Source organism: Crocuta crocuta, unplaced genomic scaffold (genome assembly GCF_008692635.1).
Source record: "Crocuta crocuta isolate KB4526 unplaced genomic scaffold, BGI_CrCroc_1.0 scaffold103, whole genome shotgun sequence".
Taxonomy (NCBI): domain Eukaryota; kingdom Metazoa; phylum Chordata; class Mammalia; order Carnivora; family Hyaenidae; genus Crocuta; species Crocuta crocuta.
This window is the reverse complement of record NW_027529192.1, coordinates 1,145,645-1,151,725: the sequence shown is the minus strand read 5'-3', so window position 1 is coordinate 1,151,725 and position 6,081 is coordinate 1,145,645.

Below are 6,081 nucleotides of genomic sequence, written 5' to 3'. Positions count from 1 at the left end.
CAACTATTTTTCCCCCTCTTCTCCCCCATGGTCCTCCGTTAAGTTCCTCCTAATCCACCTGTATGTGCAAACATATGGTGTTTTTCCTACTCAAGACCCATAGTTCCTCCATGAAACCTTCCTCAATTCCAACCCACATTCATGGCCCTTCTTCTTACAACTTGTGAGCCATGCCAATCATTCTGGGCATTCCCCCCCTATAAATGCATATAACCTTTAGAGTTTATAACTACATCATTTACTGTTTATCTTTTGTCTCCAGTCTAGTTTATGTAAATAAATCCTTTTGGGCAACTACTCTATGTTATACCCTATGCAAAGTGAAGAAACTGAGTAAGATTTAGGGCATGCCACTGGGAAACTGAGGCTTACTGGGGAGAGAAACTTGTAAACAAATCATGACAACGTAGTGCACTATGGTACAGCAATACAAACGAGGTGTGTATAAGAAAGAAATGATTAACTCTTTCTCAGGGACTCCATGAAGGCCTTTCCACATCTTCTTATCTTATACAACTATGTTAGGGACAGAGTTCCTGACAAACAATAGGCCGATAAATGCTCGTTGAGCAAAATGAAGGAATGAATCAATGGTCAGGGACAGCTGACTATCTTTAAGGATGAGTTGGAATTCACCAGGCATTGGAAGAGAAGAACACAGAGAACAGAAATGACATGCGCGAAGGCATGGAGATGGTAAATATGGAAGGAGGAGGAGAAGTTGAGGAGCTGGTGAGATAGGCCAGAGCCAATATGTAATGGGCCTTGCACGCAATGCTATGAAGCTTAAATTGGTGCTTGCTTTCAAATTATGTTAAAATAAAACCAGTGAGAACGGAAAACTGGTCATTCTGGATAAATGCAAAAAAGAGATGAAGTCATAGAGAATTTGTTAGCACTAACGTTTTCAGACAGCTTCTTCATCAAACCCGATTTACAACTTGTCTACACAGTCAATATAAACTCTGTCCTGAGGCCATTAACAATGCAATTAAAGCTAAGAAGTGTCTTGACAACAGCCCTACTTGCAATCCTGACGACAGCCCTACGTGGAAAGTAATGGCGTCTGCTTCTACCACTAGGTAAACAGAAGCTCAGAGGGCTTGCCCCTAGCAACCCAGTTAAGCACTGGAGGAGCCAGGTGTTTTTAGCTGCCAAATCTCACTCTTTCCTGCTGTACGTGCTAACTACCTTGGGTTTGACTTAGTTTTTCAGCAGTATGGCCAGTAATAATAATTGCGAATAAAAAGAATTATTAATAATAATGTTTAGTGCCTGAACTAAGATTAAGCTAAAACTGAGTTCCTAGAAGATGTTAAAAGGCTACTATAGGAGCAGCTGGCCGGCTTAGTCAGGAAAGCGTGGGCCTCTTGATCTTGGGGTCACGAGTTTGAACCCCATGTTGGGTGTGGAGGTTACTTAAGTAAGTAAACTTAAAAAAATAAAAATATAAAAAATGAAAGACCACTATAAATTAAATGAGTCACTGAAACAAACTTCTTGAGTCAGCAATGCGAGACACGTGTTCTGTTCTTGCTCACTACGAGTGAGCAAGAGTTGTGTGAAGTATCCATATTATTTTGGCAAGAAAACCCAAAAATTCCCAAGCCTTTTCCTTTGGGTATCTTGCCCTGCCTGGGACTCTCCGGGGGAACTGCTCCATGCCCTTAGTACCCTCGCCGCAATTCCGTCACCTGTGACTGCTCTCTATGTCACTTTATCTCCTCTCCAGGGAAAAACCCTGGCCTCAAAAACAGTCTGGAAGTGTCTGTGAGACGCTGATAGCTTTTGAAAGATCATCACTAAGACACAGGGGAAAACAGGAGTGTTTTCCATGTGCTAAGTGATAATGGACCCATTTGTTTCTCCCAATGAAATAGTTCGAATCAGATTTAAATATCGCTTAATTAATGACCCTGCTGTGTTTCAAAAGTGACTGTAACACGCAGGAATCACAGCATTTAACCAGAAACCATGGCCCGCCCCGGCCCCTAGCCCCTTCTGGCCTCTCTCAGCGTGACCCCCGGCCGCCCACTACCCTCCGCCCGTTACTGCTCAGCACCGTTCCGGCCAACTCCAGTCTCCTTGCTTTCATCTGGCCTGACACCAGCCGGAACGGGGGGGCTTTGGATGCCCTTGATTTCCCATTCGTCTTCAGTTGTAGACTGGGGGCCCTCCTAAGGTGCCCACTGCACCCATTATTCTGCTTGTCTTCTACGTCTCCCTCCTCCCGTACGTACTGCTAGCAAGACGCCGTTGTAGTTGCCATTGTCCAAGGAGCAATTCATGAAATAGGGCTGCTTCCCCAGGTCTTCTTGACCGGCACGGGTATCTGGAGGGCCGACTGCAGGATGAGATCACTGAGCACCCACCTCAGGCGACAGTGGGTACAGGTGTCTACTGCGACTGGGGAGGGGCTGGCAAACAGCCTGCACACCTGCCTGCCCCTGGCTCCCAAATCACCACGAACTAAAGAGAAATACTAGCCCTGTTTTTGGAGCATCTGGGTTCAAACTAGCTGTTTTCTAGCAGAAAGGGCAGCCTCAGAGAGACTAGAACACTTGAACAGATAAATGCTGAGGAGCAGAAAAGTCAAGGCCATTAGATACCCGTCAGCGGAGCGGGCAGGCAGGCAGCGTGGAGGTGCTTGGTAACTGGCAGTCAGGCGGTGACACTCCGTGCCGGGCTGCGGGGTGAAGACGGGTGGAACTGGGTGCGGGGTGGGGGTGGGGGGTAACGCACATGACCATCCCTAATCACTAGAAATATCAAAAAGTTATTCATAAACCAGAATAGTTCAAGTGAAAAAAACTGAACCTCAGAAATCAAACCAGGATTAAATCCCTGCTCAGGGGAAAAAAAAAAAAAAAAAAAAAAAAAAAAGGCAGAGAAAGACGAGAGCTATGACTGAGCCTCAGAACGAAGTAAGTCTGTACGTATGCATATATGTGGGTCTAGGTATATGATACATATGTCATAAGGGGCAAAAACCTGAAAAGAACACATCATCAGAAAGGAAATAAAAGTGGAAATGTGTACAAATGAGGTTTTGAGTTCTAAAATTATTAGGAGGAAAGGTGCCTGAGAATAAATTTCTGTCCCCTAAAAGCCACTGACACCCTGGGAAACCCAGAGAGAAATGTAAGGCATGACGATAAATCAGAACATGAAAAGGCATATACCAATGTGGGTATAATCCTGGAGACGAGACCGGAATGGTCATTCTAGGAACCAAGAAAAAACTTTTTCCAAGAATTTCTGGGGCAAGGTAATTTGTTCAGGTAAAAAATAAAAAGAAAAAAAGAAAAAAGTGAAGAAAATAGCTTTCGAATTCCCAACTAACGTAGATCATACTAAGGAATCCCAGAAATGACGAAATGGAGAATGACACTAATTTATGTCTATCTGGAGCCTCTCCAGGCAGAGGCACCATCGCGGTGGTCGATTCAGTGAGTCACACTGTGTGCTATGTGTGGACCCAGAGGCGGCAGCTTTGGAAGCAAGGATGGAAGCCAAAGAACAAACCGTAAGACTGGAATGAGACCCTCAAGGTCTCTTTCTCTAAATTCTGGGAAGATTTCTTAAACTGCCCTGATTCCTACCCTTGAGCACCTCCCCTTGTAGTCGGTGCTTGGGTGCAAGGAGGAACTCTCCAAGCTGGGGCAGGATGGCTGGGGCCCAGGCCCTTGATCCAGCTGGAGGTGTGATGAAACCCACTCAAGAGCCAGCCATGGTCATCCTCAGGGTTAGGGTTAGGGTTAGGGAAACGAAGTTATTTCCGCCATCACTGTAACTGGCACCAAAAAAAAAAAAAAAAAAAAAAAAATCAAACCGTGTCTTAGCAGAGAAAAAGCATAGAGCAGGAAGGAAAAGGCGGCAAAAGGAAGGAAAGAAGTACTTTCTTAAGAAAGAGTTGATAGGGGGCGCCTGGGTGGCTTAGTCGGTTAAGCGTCCGACTTTCGCTTAGGTCATGATCTCGCGGTTCGTGGGTTCGAGCCCCGCGTCGGGCTCTGTGCTGACTGCCAGCTCGGAGCCTGGAGCCTGTTTCAGTCTGTGACTCCCTCTCTCTCTGACCCTCCCCTGCTCACGCTGTCTCTCTCTCTCTCTCCTAGAAATAAATAAAACACTTAAAAAAAAAAAAGAAAAAAAAAAGAAAGAGTTGATAGCTTTTTCAGGACAACTTGGTGAAAATAGTGAAGTGACAAAATAGTGGAATCTCTTTTTTTCTGTCCATGGCGACATCTGACTTGTGACATATGGGCACAGTGTTTGAGTCTTCTTCATCCTAAGGGTGGCTGGGTGGGATGCCTCGCAGGTCGGAAGCTGTCCTTGAAAAGCACCCCAGGCAGCCTTTGCACGAGATCTAAGGTGTCGAGAGTCACTGACAGGGGATCTGGGGACTCACTGTGAAGCGGTAAGGCCCCAGCTGTGTGGCTGGTAATTGGCACAGAAGGACAAAGCTCCGCGCCATGCAGAGCAATAAGTGAGTCGATTCCACTTCGCGAACGTTCCTCTGACAATGAGAAGTAGTGTGTCCCTGGTGAGATTTGACACCTGGGGCTGCGCTGGAGGGTTGGGAGGGGGGATAGAGAAGAGGCAGGGAAAACAAGCAGCTTGTCGCGTGGGCGAAGGCTCAGAAGGAACAGAGGAGGTCTAACAGTCACAACAAACCTCAAAATCACCCCCAGTTCTGGAGGGCAAGCCAGAACATGGGGAAGAAACACTCCACAGCGATCGGAGGAGATCAGTCGAGAGGACTGTAGAGGAGGCTGGGGAATAGGGTCGGGGAGAGAAACGGGGACTCAAAGACAGGGCAGGTGACAGAGACTGAGGCCCCCACCTGATTTCAAAAATCCCTTGAGCGTTGAGAGAGCTCCATGCAACAAGGTACTATCTAGTTTGAGATGGTTCAATTAATAACGGTGATTGAGGTCAGGGAACAAGACTCTGGGTATTGTGGGTAGTAGCACAGAAATGAGATTACGGGGGAAGATGGTCACTGGAAAGATCTTCACTCACCCGCACGTTGGACGGCGAAGCTGCACGTTGTACAAGAAACAGCAACGAAATCTGAAAACAGTTGTATGTTTGTCCCTCGACTAGCTCTGCTACCCCAAGAAGAGCACTTTGACTTTTGTGGCGCGGAGCACACGATTATTTTCACACTACAACAATAAGAATAGTGAGGAGTAAAGGAGTGTGAGGACCAAACAGGTCAGGTGCATTAAAAGATTTTGCAAAATTGACTGAGATAAGAACAAAAAAATCCAAACATTATGCAGAAAATGCAAATAGTTAGGACATGAACTATCACTTAGTGGAAGTCTGTAGTGTGTGCACAATGCCAGATGAACCAGGTGCTTTGAAAACATCCCCATGTAATCTCCAGAGTTCCACTGAAACTTGAGTATTCTTTTTTTTTAAATTGAATGTATTTATTTTTGAGAGACAGAGTGGAAGCTGGGGAGAGGCAGAGAAAGAGAAAGAGACACCGAATCCAAAGCTGGCTCCAAGCTCCTAGCCGTCGGCACAAAGCCCGATGCAGGTCTTGAACCCACGAACCATGAGATCATGAGATCTGAGTCGAAGTCGGACACTTCACCAACTGAGACACCCAGGTGCCCCAAACCTTGAGTATTATTATTAGCTCAATGATATAGATGAGGCTCAGAGAGGTTGAGCAAGTTGCCCAAGATCTTCTCTTAAAAAGATCTCCTCACTGGTCAACTAGGTAAGCAAGTAATACTTACTTTGTGTGATAGTTTCCTCAGCTACACGTCGGAAAAACTCTCCTAGAAACAATAGGGAAATAAATGGGCAATATCCTTGATTTCTCCAAATGTCAAGCATTTCATAGGTATTACAAAATTTCAGATGGGCAAAATGGAACAGCCTTGACGGAAGTTAAGGGCCACTGAGTAGACTTTAAATCTAAGCCATCCCAGGACTCCAATGCCACAAGCTTGGAAATTTTTGAAGAAAAAATATTAAATTCCTTTTCTTGATGAGATCAATCACACCTTACAAGTTAAAAAAAAAAAATGCAGTCACTGATTAGTAAACTGAGTCCATTTTTATTGC